This window comes from Siphateles boraxobius, unplaced genomic scaffold (genome assembly GCF_051911475.1).
Source record: "Siphateles boraxobius isolate OS27281-9 unplaced genomic scaffold, OSU_SipBor_1 134, whole genome shotgun sequence".
NCBI lineage: Eukaryota > Metazoa > Chordata > Actinopteri > Cypriniformes > Leuciscidae > Siphateles > Siphateles boraxobius.
The window spans coordinates 232036-250644 of record NW_027508738.1 but is presented as its reverse complement, the minus strand read 5'-3'; the positions used below and the strand labels follow the sequence as shown (position 1 = coordinate 250644).

General features: G+C 39.0%; 1 protein-coding gene across 2 annotated transcripts in view; it reads right to left on the bottom strand.

The window, feature by feature from the left end:
* Positions 1-18609, bottom strand: part of LOC143737956 (protein CBFA2T3-like) — a 58564-nt gene that overhangs the window by 28849 nt on the left and 11106 nt on the right. Inside the window, exon 1 of one of the 2 annotated variants that reach the window (XM_077229764.1) lies at positions 7552-7725. The exons of the other annotated variant lie outside the window; for it this stretch is intronic. The gene's annotated coding sequence lies outside the window, so the exon portion shown is untranslated. Of the gene's footprint in view, positions 1-7551; positions 7726-18609 lie in introns of those variants that run through there. 2 annotated transcript variants of the gene reach the window in all.

The window sequence follows — 18609 nt, the reverse complement described above, 5'->3', positions numbered from 1 at the left end:
TTACTGTATTTTCCAATTTTAAGTGATTCCAATCATATTTCAAGCAATTCAAAACCATCATGTTGCACAGTGCGCATCTGAAGTGTCTCAGCTGAAGGAAATAATACATTATTTATCAGCTTTAATATATCGGCCACATTTTCTTATCGGGCCGATAACTATAACATTAAAAATGAACATATATCAGCCGATACCGATATGCTGGCCGATATATCGTGCATCCGTAATAAACTGTAGATAAAATATAAATATAAATGAATATACAAGTGAGCAGCCTACATAGGCACACTGTTAATAATGCCTAAATATGCCAAGAATATAATAATGAAGATGAATTCCCTGTCCTTGTCTTTCTCTCTCGGTCATACAGTGTCTTCAGTGGGGATCAACTCAGCCTTTTCCCTCCCCTTTTAATAAACACTTTTGATACTATAAAGTCTCTGCCGAATTTGTATTCATTTCCATAGGAACATCCTCTTAAAAGTCTCCCCCTCCCCTCCTCCATATGGAACATTCTGGTATCAACAAAAAATGGTTCTCCCAATTTCATTTGCTTTGAAAACGTTCCTGTTTTTGTATGGAAATTAAACTTCCTTCTGGTGGATCCCTGGTTGTGGAACAATAACTGATCAGAGAAGACCTCTGCATTAGATTAAGGTCTTCGTAAGAGACTGGAGCCGCAGTGAAAATCAGCTCAAACCCATTTCAAGAATGACAGGATAGTCCGGCGCTCTGCTTCTGTTTCCGTGAGATAACGGCTGCTTTAATTTGTGAAAATACGCTACATCGTACGTCTCCCGGTCCGAATCCAGCCCAGAGCCCCTTCTCAATTCTTTAACAGCATTGTGAGGAGAATTGTATGTGTGTGTGTGTGAGGGCTTAATAACTGAACTTCATCTGTAGTTACCACTCAGAACTGTGTGATAACTAACTGGCTGAGGGCGAGAGAGGAACTAGCTTTATCACAGACAGGAGCGCTGATATGAACTTCCACACTGTTTGATTAATAAACCCTTCTACAGCAGGGATTACTCCAGCTGGTGCCCTGTCTCTCAGCCATACATCCGCTGGCAACTTATCCTTTTATCCTCCTCTCTTTTCCCCCCACCTTCTTATTTACCAAGAGTTTGCTTATCATCCAAACAAAACAAGCCGAATCATAATGGGAGCCATTTCTCAAAGAGGTTTACAATGTCCCCAGTTTGACCAGATCAGGTCTGTTTTTCATTACAGAGAAATGAGGATCCAACAATCTTGCAACATCAGCCTGAGCAGTCTCTTATTTCTTTGAGAAATGTTTCCATATCCCTGACAAGAGCTTTCTAAAAATGTAAGCTTTAACCTGATTGGCTGATAGATTTCTGTAAGTCTGATGGGAGACAATGTGTGCTTCAAGATCTAACTGCTGGTTTTGGCAGTGTTTGCGAACTTCTTAGCATTAATTAAAGATATGCAAGGCACTAAAAGGTGCAGTAAGCACTTTCTGAGAACCATTATTGAACACTGTTGATATTTGAAATCAACTCAAACAAACACGCCCCTACCTTCATTGCTCCGCTCCCAAAATGCAGGAAACGCAATGCCTGTGTGTCTTTGGATGTGTCTTTATCATAGCTGAAGCAAGGCAAAATAATGCTTTGTGAACAATTAAGCAAAGATGACGAACCAACGACAAGGATGAACAAAAATGCTTTTCTCTTTTGCAATGTCTCTCAGCCATCTCTCTTTATACAATCTTTCATCAAATCTCCCTCTTGCTCACTCTCTCTCCTCCACATAATGAGCCGACACACCCCCTACTGCTGATTGGCTCACTCTCTCCTTCCTTATCATGAGTGGACACGCCCCCTACCGCTGATTGGCTCACTCTCTCCTTCCCTATCATGAGTGGACACGCCCCCTACTGCTGATTGGCTCACTCTCTCCTTCCCTATCATGAGTGGACACGCCCCCTACCGCTGATAGGCTACAAGTGTGTTTGTGCTGCTCGGTCCGATCCACTTTCAACAGCATTTTTCAGAAATCGCTTACTGCACCTTTAACAGCAATTAAACTGAACCCTTGAGCACATTTGTATATTCGGTTTTGGTCTAAGAGATTTCAGATTTACCCCCTCTTAAACATGTGATTGGTCACTTCACATGTCAATCAGACAGTCTTTTCCTGTCTAAGTGGGCAGGTCTCGGCCACAAAAGCCTACAGAGTTAGCCATTTAAGATAGGACAACACAATTTCTTGTGAGAACACATGGACAAAGGAAAGACGAGTGTAGAGCGAGTGTCTCTGAGAGTGATGTGGTTTCCTCTCAGAGTGAACTCCCCACTCCTAAAATGTGGCCTAAATGTGTTTTTGTTACTCTAGATGTTTGGAAGCTGGCCGGCTCCACTGCTCTCTGACATTCTCCTTCTCCCGAAAGAGAACGCCATGTCACAGTAATGTCAAACACATGTGCTCACCACACCGTCGCCGTCTCTCCCACTGTTTGGAGGGATAAACAGGGCTAAAACTATGGCAATTGCCCCCCTAGCCCATCCCTGCTGCTCCCTCTCACTGGCACTCCCACTGGGAGACCGGGGTCGGCACCGTAGGATGACCGGATGGGACAATTTGCCATAACAGTCGGATTTATACAGCCTTCACCCCTGAGTAGGTACTGAGACTCAGTGTATTTATCACTTAACTAGGAGGCCGATCAAATATGACATTCATTAGATGTTAAATATGGACTGAGCGAGTGGCTACGTTCAGACGGTCAGTCCAAATCAGATTTTCGTGCATATCTGATTGAAATCCGATCAAAATTAGCTAATGTGAACAGCAAAAAAAACGCATGAAATGTTTCAAGCTACATCTGTATGTGGTTTGAAATCCTATTCAAATAGCATTTTCTTTTTTGGGGAAAGTTTCAGTCTGACTGCTCTGATCAGATTTTGCGTGTTTTTTCTCACGCCACGTAAAATGTAGACGTCAGACGTTGTTATGGGAAATATGCTAAAAGTCGCTGCCGAAACAATGCTGTGTTGTTGCAAAAAAAAACATTTCCATGTTGTAAAATTTAAATAAGACTACATTAGTATTGCAAACCCCTCGTTGCGGTTGTTGTTGTTTTTGGCGCATACCTACCAACGCAACGTCATTGCCATAGAAACCAATGCAGATATTACGGAAAACGAAACAGTTGGATGGACACACAAATCGGATCTGAACAGTAGCGATACACAGTGTGGACATCAATAATTTTAGATCGGATTCCATTCGGATACGCAAGTAATTGGATTGGACTGACAGTGTGAACGTAGCTTTAGCGCTCAGTTCTGATTTATTGTTTGGCTGTTCACATTATGTGGCCAATATCACAGTCCTGAACTGATCCGCATAAGAATAATAACAAAGATGGCACACAATCAGACGGAAGGCAACATGGAAGTCCACATTCATTTATAAGTTTATGCGCCACAGAAACCAGCAAATTTCAAGTGACCAAAGAACTACCTGTATGTAAAGTCTTTGGAGTGACTCCCATCAGCGTAGAGTTGTCGATCTCAAATCTCAGGAAATTTATGTCAGGTGATAAGGAGAACGGGGGACAAGGTTTTTTCACATAGTTTTCCCTTGTATAAAGCCGTCACCGTAATACTTATACGTTCAATAACTAACTTCACTGCCGTCCTCCATATTAACCAAGTGACCAAAGAACTACCTGTATGTAAAGTCTTTTGCAGCGTAGAGTTGTCGTCCTAGAGTGATAGAGTTAGAGTTGCACTGCAAAACATCAGACATGTATCTGATTCAGGACCATATATGCATGCCATGTAGTCTAAATCAGTATAGAAAAGATCAGATTCTGTGTGGTTTGTGCTGTTCACACTGTTTTGAATCTGTTGCCTGCAATCTCTAGACTCTTCCTGTATCCCATTGATTTTGCGGTGCACACTGTGCAATTATGGATGTTTTATTTTATGCAGCGTGGCATTCCTTTCAATACATGCAACTTTGGAAAGAAGGGGGGGCGCGGGTGTCCCAGATCTTTAACTCAGTCTGAGATTCATTTCCTCACACCAGGACATAAGTGACACATAAGTGCTCTCTGTGGCAGCTAATGACCAGGATAATCTCCACTGAGCTCTTCTAAAGACGTCGACAAATAAACAAAACAGGTTCAAACACCTCTCTTGTAAAGCTTCCGGTCATCCCCACCTGCTCAGGACTCAGGTGACCGCACAATGCATTATGGGAATTAGGGTGAGTGTGTGATCTGAAAGCTCTCTAGATATCAGTAATATAAATTTAAGTTGCTTTAATTGGGCTCTTTTTCCCTCCATCATAAACGAGTGTGTCTCAGAGCGTCAGACGAAACACAATATACGCTGTCATGTTCTCTTGCGTTCGGATGCTGGTGTTTGGGAACTCACTCGTATGTTAGACGCTTCTGGAGGGAATTAAACCAAATTATTCTGATCACAGACTTTGACTCAGGCGAGAAACACCAAACCAAAATTTGAGATTCTGCGATGCCATTGGTCCGCTGGTTATTCCAGCTATCCAATCACAGCCTTAATGCACACTGAGGGATTTATTCTGTAAATGTGTTTCCATTGTATTTTTTGCTCATCGGATAAAAAACGTATCCGCCTCAATTTACTTTTTAAGCGCATTTTTAGAATTTATTTTCATCTTGCCGTTTTCATCCAGCAATGTTTTTTTAATGCAATTCAAAATGTGCAACAAAAAAAATAGGTGGATGGAAACATATCTTATGTCGATCTGTTTAACGGAAATGGGATACAGCTGTTCATTGTTTGTTCATGTTAGTTCACAGTGCATTAATACAATGTTAACAATACAACATTTGATTTTAAATAATGTATTAGCAAATGTTGAAATTAATATTAACAAAGATTAATAAATGCTGAAGAAGTATTCTTCATTCTTCGTTCATGTTAACCAAGGAAGTTAACTAATGAACCTTATTGTAAAGTGTTACAGAAATTATTTTATCTTTGTTTTTTATCTAAGTACAGTGTCGCCACGTGTTGTGTTAGCTAGGTCTTTCTCACAAGCGATTATATCAGATAGTGAAATACATTTTTTACTGTAAATTTAAGTTAAGTCGGTAAAACCTCAAATGTTGTTTTTTACGGTAAATTTCTGGCAACCACAGCTGCCGTTTTTTTACCGTAAATTTACCAGATTTTTTCCCCCGCCACGTGAAGGTCTTTCTCGCAGGTGACAGTCAGGCTACCTGGCCGATCAGGTGCTTATTCTGATCACAGGCTGACCCCTCGTTCTCTCGTTCTCTCCCTCCCCCTTTACCGGCCGTCTGCCGGCACCATCTCCCGCCCACCGCCATCTGCTCCTCTCGTTAATTACGAGACGGCAAACTTCACCTGCACCCGCACTCAAATTACAATAATTACCTCCAGTGCACACCATGTCCCTGCTCCCATTGCAGATACTGCCACAAGGACACGCTCTCCCAACCTGAAAACAGCCGTCCTGTACACTAGTATAAAAAACCTAAGATATCCGCCACACAGAAGCTGACACCTTCCACATGACAGTACAAGTGAGTTCTCACTGCAGTTCAATGCCGAGTGTTGCACTGACAGTTTGCATTGCACTTTTGTTTGGTACTAAACTAGATTCACAGTGTGCATAAAAGTATATGATTTTGGTGCATAATTGTTTTTTTGTGCATAAACGTACATGCATTTTGGTGCATAATTGTTTGTTTGTGCATAAAAGTATATGAATTTTGGTGCATAATTGTTTGTTTGTGCATAAACGTACATGCATTTTGGTGCATAATTGTTTGTTTGTGCATAAAAGTATATGAATTTTGGTGCATAATTGTTTGTTTGTTTTTAATGTTTTAAGCATACTGTATGTATTTAGCTTTTGTCAAGCGTTTGCATAAACAGCCATTATGTTAAGACTGTGTCTTAAAGGGACAGATCACCCAAAAAATTTAATTCTGTCATCATTTACTCACCTTTATGTTGTACCAAACCTGTTTGAGTTTCTTTCTTCTGTTTAACTAAACAGAAGATATTTTAAAGAATGTCAGTAGCCAGACAGGTAATGATAGCCATTGACTTCCATAGTAGGAAAAAAATACTATAGAAGTCAATGGCTACTGTCAACTGCTCTAACAACATTTCTTAAAATATCTTCTTTTGTGTTCAGCAGAAGAAAGACACTCATACAGGTCTTGAACAACATAAGGGTAAGGAGGCCTATGTGATGACAACATTTTTATTTTTGAGTGAACTGTCCCTTTAAGAACTAGTACGATCAACTATCAGTTACTTACTTTTCAGTGTCAAATTAGAACAATCTACATTTATAAGTAGCTGACATTAAAAAGTTATGAACGGTCTTAAAGAAAAAAAAGTTGACTAACTTGTAAGCTTAGCAGTTTATAGTAACACAGACCCTCAAACAAACCCATCAAACAAGGTCTCCATATCAACACACTACCAACGTCTCCTCATCTGTCTTTACTTCATATACTGACTCTTCTATGAGTCTAAAGCAAACTGAATAATTTTAATTAATGAATGGCGTTCTCGCAGGGATATTTGCCTGTAAAAGCTTAAGGGCTGTTTGGTGGTAATGTTTAAGGATAGTCTGTGGCCACAGTGCGGTTTCACCTTTAGACATTCAGCTGTTGGGAAAACTATTACCGTCTGTTCATTCATAATTCAGCTGCTCTTTACTGGGGTCAATTGAAGAGTAAAGTGGTGGTTTGCAGGAGCATCGATGCTGACTGGGCTGGACTGAATGACAGTTAAGACAAGTGATGTTGCAACAGAGCATATTGTGGTTTTATCCATCGCTGTGCTGGCAAGGTTGCAATGAACAATTCATCATAATGCACCAGATCAAATCTTAATGTTTCTGCGAATATAGACTAATCGTTTTAAGACGAACAGGTGCAGAGATTGCCAGGCCGATGACTTACTTTTCCATTAGATTAAATCTTAAATATGCTGTAGTTTTGTCAGTTAAATATTGTTTTATAGTAGACATAAATTAAAGCTCTTTCTCTTCAGAATATGTGAAACAAGGCAGCATGTGAGCAAATTTCTGACGGATCAGATCAAAATGAATCGGTTTAAAGAGGTTGGAATTTTTTGCCATTAAACTTTTCCATTTTCTTTTTTGCATTTTTCCCTATAGCAGTTTCTGTGTTCTTTTCATACACTGTGACCAAAAAGAATAGGCTCATTACAGAAATATTTTGTATGACTCAATATAGGTTTAATTTTTGTTTCAAATTCATTTTAGTGATAATAGAACATTTATTGATAATAACAGGCTCCTAATTTGATTCGAAATAACTCGTTTGAAAGAATTGTTTTTATTTCATATTTAAAACTGTCCTGAACACACATGTTGTTGATCATTTAATTTCTATATTACTGGACTGTACAAAAAGACACATCCAGCTTTATAAGTATTTAAAATAATCAGCCCATACTATACTGACATGTATTTAAGAAATAGCCGTTAATATTAAACGATAAATAAAGCAGAGGCATAACTTACTTTTGAAGGTCGAAGTCAAACTGAGGTAATTGCAGCCAAAATAATCCACGCGAAAAATAAAAACAGAAGGGAGATTATTATGACTCGATCTTCATTGAAAAAGGCGTGACGTGAACTTTCCAAAATGAATAAAAATCATATGCCGTTTTGTAAGAGTGTCTGAAGATAGAGAGAGAGAGAGAGTTCTGAACTCCTTTGGATTGCACGCGTTGTTGACTTTCGTAATAAATAATGAGGTAATTCAATTTCAGGATAACGAAAATATATCATAAGCTAGAACACAGCGGAGATTTAGTATTAAAGTAGTGAGACTTTGGTATTACGTTCCTTTCAAATGTCAAAATCTTGATAAATCTCTTAGTAAAAATGCATCGGGCGAAAAAAAAGTTCGCTTCGATTTCTCAAATCACAAAACAATAAATAAATCGCAAAGTCCTCCAATTCAGATTTCGCGTTCTTGGTTGATTTTATATCATATTCCACAGTAGATGTCCGCGATCCCTCCAATAAGATAGAATATGTTTTTAATATTGCCACTGATGCTCCATTTTTCATCAAGTAGAAGTGTAGTGGATATTGTCTGCGGTAAATCCCGAAAGTCCTCGTCTAAAGCAACGATTTAGATAGGGAGTGTTACGGAGATCTTTCCGTTAATAACGTTACTCCAACTGTCCTTCGCGAACTCCCGCCACACCGAATTCGAAAAAACGGTCCGTTAAAAACATCATTCGTGTCCCGGCCAAACTGATGCTACACATTCCGCGTTGTCTCGCTCTGCACCATCTCGCGTTTTGGTTTATTTTTGTTGTTGTCCGTGGTTGGAAGCCGGTGTGTTGTTGTCTAATGACCCTTCTGTCTGCGTTTAAAACACCATCTGGAGAGGAGAAGCGTTCTCCTGCGCTCCTAACCTCTCTCTCTCTCTCTCTCTCTCTCTCTCTCTCTCTCTCTCTCTGACAGCCTGCCTCCCTTGTGCGGCATAACCCCCTTCTGATATTGACGATTCCTAATATAATTCATATCACATTTTTAATAGACCTGCTATTAACATAATTAGGATGTGCCCACAATTTTCTGCAATTCTTGAGGGATCATAAGCGCTGTCCCTGTCTTTGATAAAAATGTCAGATTGATTCTCCAGAGAGCAGTATTGATGGTCAGGGAAACGGGTTTCTGAAGGTATTTTGATCAGGCGCCGCTAGGGGCCGCTGTTTCCCCATATCACATACACTCGCATTCATCAGGCGATTGACAGCAAGGCAGCTGGTGCCCGAAGCCCGATCGAGGCCATTCAAATCAGGTGGGAGATATGATGTTTTTGTAACATAGTTACAAACTGAGTATTTCATTTTACAGGAGCATCATGTGCTAAAACATTGACTGTTGATGGATGGATAGTCCTACTTTTAGTAGTAGGCCTAATTTAGCTATATTACTGCCTGCTACTATGCACACTGTTTTATTTGTGTGCAAAACAATATATAGTTGGCTACACTGCAAATTTCAAATATTAAAGACAAGTTTACACATATTCGACCTCAGAGTGTCCAAATCCTACTTTTTGTCTTCATTGGGTTTATCATTTTCAACCTAACCAATGTTTTATGAAAATGTTTTGCAATAAATGGCACTTACATTCATAAGTGTCCATATATCGGTTCATTGTATGTGTCTGATGCTTATAAGGTGACTGTAATTGTCATTAATTATTTATTTCGAGACTTTGACTATCCATATTGTTTTATTTGTGTGGTAAAACAATATAGTACAATATAGTAAAAAATTTCCAAGCCATTTTTTTGCATATAACAAATGTTTTATGAAAATGTTTTGCAATAAATGGGACTTGATATTTTGACATTCAAGTGTCACTGTGGGTGTCTGAGATTACTTATAAGGTGACCGTAATTGTCATTAATTATTTATTTTGAGACTTTTTTTAAGTCTACAGTACACGTAGACAGAATAGCAGAGCAGGGTTTTTTCAGTGATTCAAAGAGCCGTATATGCACTATTCATGAATATGGATAAGAGATGGCATTTCCACCAACATTTGAATATGAATATGACTTTTTCTTCTTGTGGTTTGGGCAGAATTTCAATGCAGAACATATTCTGAGGTATTGGCGTAAAAGCTCTAGTAAATACAGATGCTGCTGCTAAAAAATATACCAACTTCTCCATTTTATTCAGTTGATTTCCCATTTTTTGACTGTTTAACCATCGCTGCACCTGCTAGCCATTCACTGTCGTTGTGACTCACTTTTAGGGGGGGATTTAGCGGTGTCACCGCAGGTGAGCTGATGAGAAACACACATCTGCCTTTCTTTCTTCCCCACCCCTCAGAAACGAAGGATGTAAAGACATGTAAACAAACACAGTTAGTGCTGTTGGAGAAAGCGCCGCTGGTGTAAAGTACACAGTGACATCTGCCCCGTTCCTCCTTCACTCACACCATCGCTTGGTCAGCCTGAGAAAGATCCACAGCTTACAGTCTATGAGCACTCCGATAAAATCACAAATATGACATAAATCCATTACTGGTTATTGTTAAGGATTTTCTTCCACATCCCACGGTTGTTTTATTACAGTGGTCTATTATAAGAAATCAAAGCGCACAAAAAACATTAATTTTATTTTATTTTAGTGTAATTGCTACACATTACTATAGTTATAAATGATAAATTATGCATAATTACATGCAACTAAACCAAATGCTAATCCTAACCCTATGGTAAGTATGCAGTTACTTAATATTAATCAGTACTTAAGTATATTACAGTGTAACAAATTGTAAGTTAAAAATTTGACCATTGTTACACATTTGTATTACTTTACAATAAGGTCGCATTAGTTAACTAACAATGAACGAAACATTTGTTACAGTGTTTATTAATATTTGCTAAAATTATGTAATAAAAATACAACTGTTCATTGTTATGTTAATTTGGGTTTGTTTAAATAATATTAACATACAACTTTTTGTTCTATTGTGTACTATTTAATGTTGAAATTAACATTAAACATTAATAAATATTGGTAACACAATCACGATTCTGAATAGTAAACTAAACAAAATAACATGTAATTTACAAGAGGTTCTGACAAAATGTCATTGCTGACATATTTAAAAAAAAAAAAGATAATTTGAATTAATTAAAAAAGTTGGGTTGTGTGAATAATTCAATGACTCACGCATAAATACATGTTTCATTACTGGATGAATGCATTTTTTAAACGTATCTCTTGAATGATTCAATGACAAAAACATATTTTAACAGTCACGTGTCGCCACCTACTGGTGTAACGATGTAATTAAATACAATCTTTATTTGAAGCGTCACGCTACTTTCAAAAGCTGATTTACTCTCTTTGATCACCACCGTTGACATCAGTGTTTATATCCGAACTATAAACTTTAATCCCAGTTCTTCTGTGATAATATGAATTATTGACAATGGCTACAGAAGCGGTGTGTTAGCTTAATGCTAATTCCAGTTCTCACCGGGTTGCTCCAATCGTTCGCCTGCATTTATCTTTTTTCACTCGTGAACGTCCCTCGAGGAAGCATAAAGACAGGAGTATTGTTTCCATATCTCCACGAACCAATCAAAAAACAATCGATTCCTGCGTCCCCAACGCTCACTGTCGTTTACGTATCACTGCGAAAACGTCAAACGGATTGTGCCAAAATCGGGCTGATATCGTGTCATCTGAACCTGACATAATGCAGCTACTTTATGTACCTTATTGTAAAGTGTTACCCTTATTTTATTGTAAACAGTTTATAAGTGCACTTAAAAAAATATAAATATCCATAAAATGTATCTGTGACGTTTCAAAATTGTAATTTAAGCCCCTCCTACTTGTCCGTCTGTTATAGAAACTGATTTGGATTAAAAAAAAAAAAGATAAAATCATAGGATTTGGCCTGCATTATTTTCCTAATTTTACCAGAAAATACGTCACATCACTGAAGTAAAGAGCTTTACATTGACTTAAGGGAAGCGTGTGAGTAAAAGCATGTGTGTGTGGGTGTGTGCCAGTGTGAATGTGTGTGAAGTGAATAGAACTGAACACAACTCTAGATCAAAACTCTCAGGCTTGAGAAATCCAGTAAAAGCCCAGCCCTCATTGCACCGGCTCCACATCTCCTTCTCTGACAGCTAATACCCAGCTCACAGATATGTCATAAATCCTCTACACCCATAATTCTTAATCCACCGTACTGAAATATGTGCTCAACTCTGGTGTGGACATGCAATATCTGCCCAGATATTTGAGGATTTCAATTATGAATGTGTCAGTTTATGCTGTTCTTGTGAGGACAAACATCTCAAATCAAGTTGGGATCTGTTTCCTGCGTTTACAGTACACTCTACAAAAATGCTGGGTTAAAAACAACCATTTCTGGGTTATTTGGCAACACTGCACTGGGTAAATATTGGACAGAAAACCTGTTGGGTTATTTTTACCCAGCTTGTTGGGTTTTATACATTAACCCATTTGCTGGGTTGTTTTTGACAGTGCTGGGTCAGTCAATTTGATATTTTAAAGGTTTTTCATTTAAATGATAAAAGTGCATTCTAAAATCCCTGTCTTATGTAAGACATGTAATGTAATGTAATGTATATGTAAGAAAGGAACAGTTCATATACAATATTCTTTATTCAATCACGACTTCAGAACTGAGAAGTAGGAAATGTACACTCTAAAAAATGCTGGGTTGTTTTAACCCAACGTTTGGGTCCAATATGGACTAACCCAAACGTTGGGTTAAAATGTAATTTAAAAATGTAACCCAACAGCTGGGTTTGTCCATATTTGACCCAAATATGGGTTGTGACAACCCAGCATTTTTTTTTAGAGTATGATCTCCTCATGTTCTGTTTGAGGTCTGAAAAACCACAAAAGCCCTTAATAACAAGTAGTTTGATACTTCATAACTATTCCAAATATTGTCAAACTAATTAAAAATTCAACTGATCTTCCATGAGAAGATCAAGACTATCAAAACACGAATTTTCACAAGCTAAGGTTTTCTGATTAGTGCAGTTTGTGTTTGTTTGTGTCAGACTGACCCCGAACATAAAACACATTACTATACTGGAAAACACACACCTTCCTAAAAAAAAATACACACCATCTTTGTGGTAAAACAGGTGGTTAGAGCTTCAGTAATATCCACTGACTGGAATTTTTATGTTCAAGGGAATAAATAATTAATTGAAAATATCAAATAATTTTATTTTTATACACACAGCAGGGGTTTCTGGGTGTTTTCTCTAAAGAGCTTGACTATATCCGTTCCTTCTGTGTAAATCCATAGGGTTTTTTCCCCACTGATTATATTATATATACAGGAAATAGTGTTGGTGGTGCTTGGTTTAGCAAAGACTGGTAATAAACTGAGAAACTTTTAGTCATGCATCCTTGATTTCTCAACTTAGAAAAAGAATCTCACACGAGATTTCAGAACAGATATCAACAATTTTCTTCATGGTTCAAACTTTTTGCATCTAATCCTTTTATATTTTCTCTCACATACATGTTACATCCTCTTCATCAGGATGGGCTTCTGGTTGTCTATGGGACTGTGAGATGGATGACTGGTTGTCCTGGGGCGTGATGTAGTGTTTATGGCTCTCTGGGGAGTTATAGCCCCGTGTGTCCTAACCTGTCAGGTCCGTCTATGGCCACACACACACTTACTTACACACTCCTGCTATGCCTTTGTCTTTTTGTGAGGCTAAAGCTTAAGAGAAGGGGTTAAAATGGATGGGTTAAGCATGAAACATACTTCTATGGTATATTATTTATATTAAAGTGCACCTATTATGCTATTTTAAAGGTTTTTAATTTTGTTTTGAGGTTTTCTACAACAGGTTTACATGCATCCAAGGTAAAAAAACACTTGAACTTTGTCATAAATATACATTGCACATTACCACATTTCTCAAGGAGTCTGAAAACGGTTTGATCAAGGATTTAGTCTCTCTAAACCCCGCCTTTCTGAGAGCTTCCTCTGCTCTGATTGGTCACACGGCCCAGTCTGCTGTGATTGGTCGAATGCTTACAGCAAGTGTCAAAAAGCAAAGGCTCATTAGCATATCTGAATTTCAGCTCTGGATCTTCCTCATCTTTTGATACACAGTAATACAAATAGTAACAATGGCGACTAATTTACTGTATCAATTCCAGCGAGAGTCTCATCCTTTGAAAGAGCATTAAAATGGATTTGCAGCGTCTTCTCGTCATGAACAACTGAGTGTTTGAGGGCGGAGCTAAGAGTGTCGGCAGAAAAAGAAAGGCTCCATTTGCTCTGCCCGGTCAGATCTCTGACCATTTACCTCGAGAGGTCTTCTTGGAGGAGGTTGGACCAACTGTTAGTGTGTTTTGGGTCACCTAAGAAGGGGCTCCCTGCTTCCAAACAAACCATTAGTAATTGGATTGTTCAGGCTATTGCCTCGGCCTACCAGGTGCGCAGTTTGCCGTAAGGGCCCATTCTACTAGAGGCATGGCGTCCTCTAGGGCCCTTCACTCGGGAGTGCCCTTCCAGGAGATCTGTGAGGCAGCCGGTTGGACTACCCCGCACACTTATTAGGTTTTATAGTCTGCATCTCCGTAGTACGCCCGGTGCATGAGTGCTCTCGTCCTAGCTTTGTGCCTGTATTCAGTTTCACTCTAGGCAGGCCTTTTTGGTGCGTGGCACAGTGGGCATTCGTTCCCCAAAGAGTCGTTTTCAACGATGCAGTGCGAGTTCCCTCGAAAGGGAACGTCTCGGGTTACGACTGTAACCCTTGTTCCCTGAGAAGGGAACGAGACACTCCGTCGTTTTGCCACGGCCCTTAATGCCTGGGAGCGGCTTGCTTCATCGCGAGGCTAACGCGTGTGTGTGCCGGGGTGCTTCTCAATATCCCTCCTCGTCTCCTCGTTCCTCTGTCCTCCATCCTATGACCCGGAAACCGATCGAGCGCAGCCATCTTGAAGGACATCTCAATTCTCTAATTGCACCGCGCAGAGCCGGCGGCAGAAACAAATCAATGGACGGGCATTTAATATTCTTGGGGGGGCCTAATTATGACAAACAAATAAATTGGGGGGGGGGGGGGGGGGGATGTGCTTACATGCGCTTCATGCACGCAAGGTCTCGCGCTCTCTACCTCTCTGCCGTGCGCGCTGTTTGAACGTATATTCACGTAGACTTTCGGAAACCGGGACATATTCACATAGCCTTTTGAACATTTTTTGAGCCTTTTGTATATCATAATTCTTATGAGCCTTTTGTATATCAGGGAGAGTTTATAAATTTCCCGAGACAGGTTGTTAAAAAGAAGAACAATCCCGGAAAAACCGGGACGGGTGGCAACAGCTACAACAGTTTCACCGCGATTTCAATATCCTAACTATAATTAGCCTATTGCCCAATCATATTTCGGCTATCATGAGATATCATGTTACAGTTATAGCCTATAGGCTGTGAACTAACATGAACAAACAATGAACAGCTGTATTTTTATTAACTAACATTAACAAATACAGTAACAAATGTATCGCTCATGGTTAGTTCATGTTAGTCATTAACTAATGTTAACTAATGAACCTTGTCTGCATTGTTCCGTGAACACAGCATTCTATAAGCCAACTTCCTATAATAACAGCCAAATAGTCACAAATCTCAAGTTAAGTATTAAATCAACCATGCATAATCAACTACGACACACTCACACACATATTGCATATCAGTGTCAAATGCATAATTTACACCACGTCTGGTGCAACTTACGAAGAGTAATAAAACCAACTGGCCTACTCACGTTCTTAATACAGCTGAAGTCGACGTTTTTGGGATTGGAATCTCATGAGTTTCTCTTTCCATTCGTTTCTGAATAGGCAAAACCGAGCACGTCGCGTCGCTATAACTTTACCGAGATGCTGCGGTCAGAGCGGCTCAGCGGGAAACCCCTTTTTTGTAAACAATCAGTCAAACTTCCGGGAGTTTTTTTTAATAAGATTAGCCTATGAGTCAAACATTGCACTTAAATACACATCAATAAATATATAAATACTGCACGTAAATTATTATTATTATTATTATTATTATTAAAATAATTTATTAAATGCAAATTGGATGGAGGGGGGGCACAGGACCTCTCTAGGCGGGCCCGGCCCCCTAAGGCCCGCCCATAGCGCCGGCCTTGGCACCGCGAGGAGTCGAGGATCGAGGAGTGAGGAGGCTTCCAGAGGAGTCATGAGCGAGGATACACGGGTGTATCCTATACGGAAGAGTTTTATCGACTAAACGTGACGCACGTATCAATTCTCCTCCCCCTTCACATAGATCACAATCATTTTAATTTATTCTTTACCTTTGCAGTTTATATAAACTACATATCTCAAATATTTCAACAAGGTCTCTTGCTTTATTGTTATTTCTTATGAAATTCTTAAACAAACATACTTCAACAACATGAGGGCAGATCCTTTGAGCGCTGCTGATGACGCAGTGAAGTGACGCTCGAGTGATCAAGTATTCCAATGTATAAACAAACTTTCATTTGATTCCTCCGTCATCCTTTTCTTTCCTTGCAGCCTTCCCTCGTATCCTACAGGGGGTGGAGCTGAGACGCTAGGAAAGGAAGCGAGGAAAGGAAACGAGGATGCACAAATAAGAAATAAGAAGCACCCCCGGTGTCATTTTATACTTCCGGGTATGCCGTCACATGTTACGTCATGACGCAACGCCAATCAGGATTGGAATAGTTTCATTCATACTTCAGAAGCGCACGCTAAGGGAGCGTCCCCAAAGAGTCGTTTTCAACGACGCAGTGTCTCGTTCCCTTCTCAGTAGGGTGACCAGATTTCTCGGAGTGGAATACGGGACAAATACAGAACGCATGCGTATAGAGGGAATGCACGTGACGTCACCGTTGGCCGGAGTGACTGCAGTTACGCCCACAAGTGGCAAAAAGACTGAGCGGCAGCATTGGTTTTCAGTGTGAATGCTGCGGAAAAACACACAAAACGCGTCTAAAACGGGAAAGAGCTTTGAGACTGACTGTACAACTACATTTGACAAGAAATATAAGGAATATTTTTACAGACTACCTAAAGCTACAGAACAGAGAAGCAAATAGATCGCTACAATTCATAGAAACAACTGGACTCCAGGCAGCGAAAGGTGGATTTGCAGTTATCCTTTTTGTCAATATGCTGAATTTAGTGGTAAAATCATTCTCTATATATTGTATTGTTATATATTGCAGTGACAACTCATCAATCAAATATTTACCACTGTATATTCTGTATAATTTGACATTTTTAAATAAACACTGACAAAAAACTATACAAGTTTTAAGTCTCTAGACGATATGATGATATATATAACATTGATAAGTGATCACCTGGATTTAGACCTGCCTATTTTGTATTTATATAAAGCATTCACAGGCAAATTTGCTGTATGTATTTCCCTGGTGTCGAAATCAGGCACATATAAATGTCAGGAAACACGATTCCTGGCTGCATGTTAATATCCATGGATCATTGGATCTTTAGTAAGTTGTAAGGAACACTATATTGAGTCCAATCTTTAGTTTAAACTGATAATCGTTTGTTTTACTTGCGTTTTCGCAGTTTCCCCTATTAAATCCACTCACGCAGCTGCTCTTCTGCCACTCAGTCCGGCTGAGGGGGCGTGTTCCGGCGGGAAAGTGACGTTAATGCATTCCCTCTATTAATGCGTCTTACATGAGCTTCATTAGACACACTAGCACACACACACAAGGTCTCTCCCTCTCTGTCATGCGCGCGCTACACGGTTTGAACGTAACATATATATTCACTTAGCCTTTCGGAAACGAAACCTATTATATATAAAAAAAAAAAAATAAAAAAAAAAAAATATATATATATATATATATATATATATATATATATATATATATATATATATTAACGATGAAATAAGGGACAAAACATGATTTTTTCAGAATAAGTCGGGACACTAAAATTAGAGTGGAAATACGTGGCTGTCCCGGGAAAAACGGGACGTCTCGTCACCCTACTTCTCAGGGAACAAGGGTTACAGTCGTAACCCGAGACGTTTTGTAGCCTAACCACCTTTAACACCATATTATAGCAAGCTCCGTGTTTTGTTACTTTCGATAATAAGCAAGATGAAATCTTTCAAATTCTGTCTATTTGATCACGAAATTCAAACAATAAATGCCGTTTTGGCGCTTTTTGCTGTGGCGTGATCACTGTACTAGCTCCTCATTTCAAGCGGAAGTGCGGAGCGCGAGGAAACGCGATCATCTCTTCCTCAGTTACAGAATAAACATGAACGGACACCTGAAGGTATGTTGAAAGATACAGTAGACTTATTGAAAGGCATCATAACTCGTGTAATCGCTCAATCAGTGTTTCAGCAGCGGAAAGACGTCAATAAAACAGCTTTGTCACATAGCATTACCTCAGCAGGCAAGTCATCCAGTGTCCACAGCTTGTTGGTTCCTTGAGAAATTAACTCTTGCACTGAATAAATGCACTATATTAGCCTATATATTAGGTTATATTTTACTTAACCTGTTAATGATATCTTGATTATTTAATGTATGTTTAAAATATCTTTCATGAAAATGACAGCAACTGTGTAAATTATTATATTTTAATAACGAATTAGAGGTAAAAATATAAGTTAATGCAAAAACTGCCTTATGTTCAGTTTACATGTTTTCATACAATGTGTTGGGTGTTTATTATTATATCTAAAAAATAAATACTGTAGCATCTGACTTGCTAAAAGTCTACCTGTTGTTAACCTTTAATGTTTTAGTAGTAATGTTGCGGGCTCCCAATATAGTTTACAGTATTAGCATATCTTTTTTTTTAACCCTTGCAAAATGTTTCATTGTAATTGAACTAATTTAAAGACAAAGACAAAAAAAATTCATTAAACCACTGTTAAAAAAAGAAAAAAAGAACCAATATTAGCTTTCTAAACCCCACCCCACCGAACCGAACCGAGACGTCAAAACCGTGGGAAGAAGCGGACCGTCA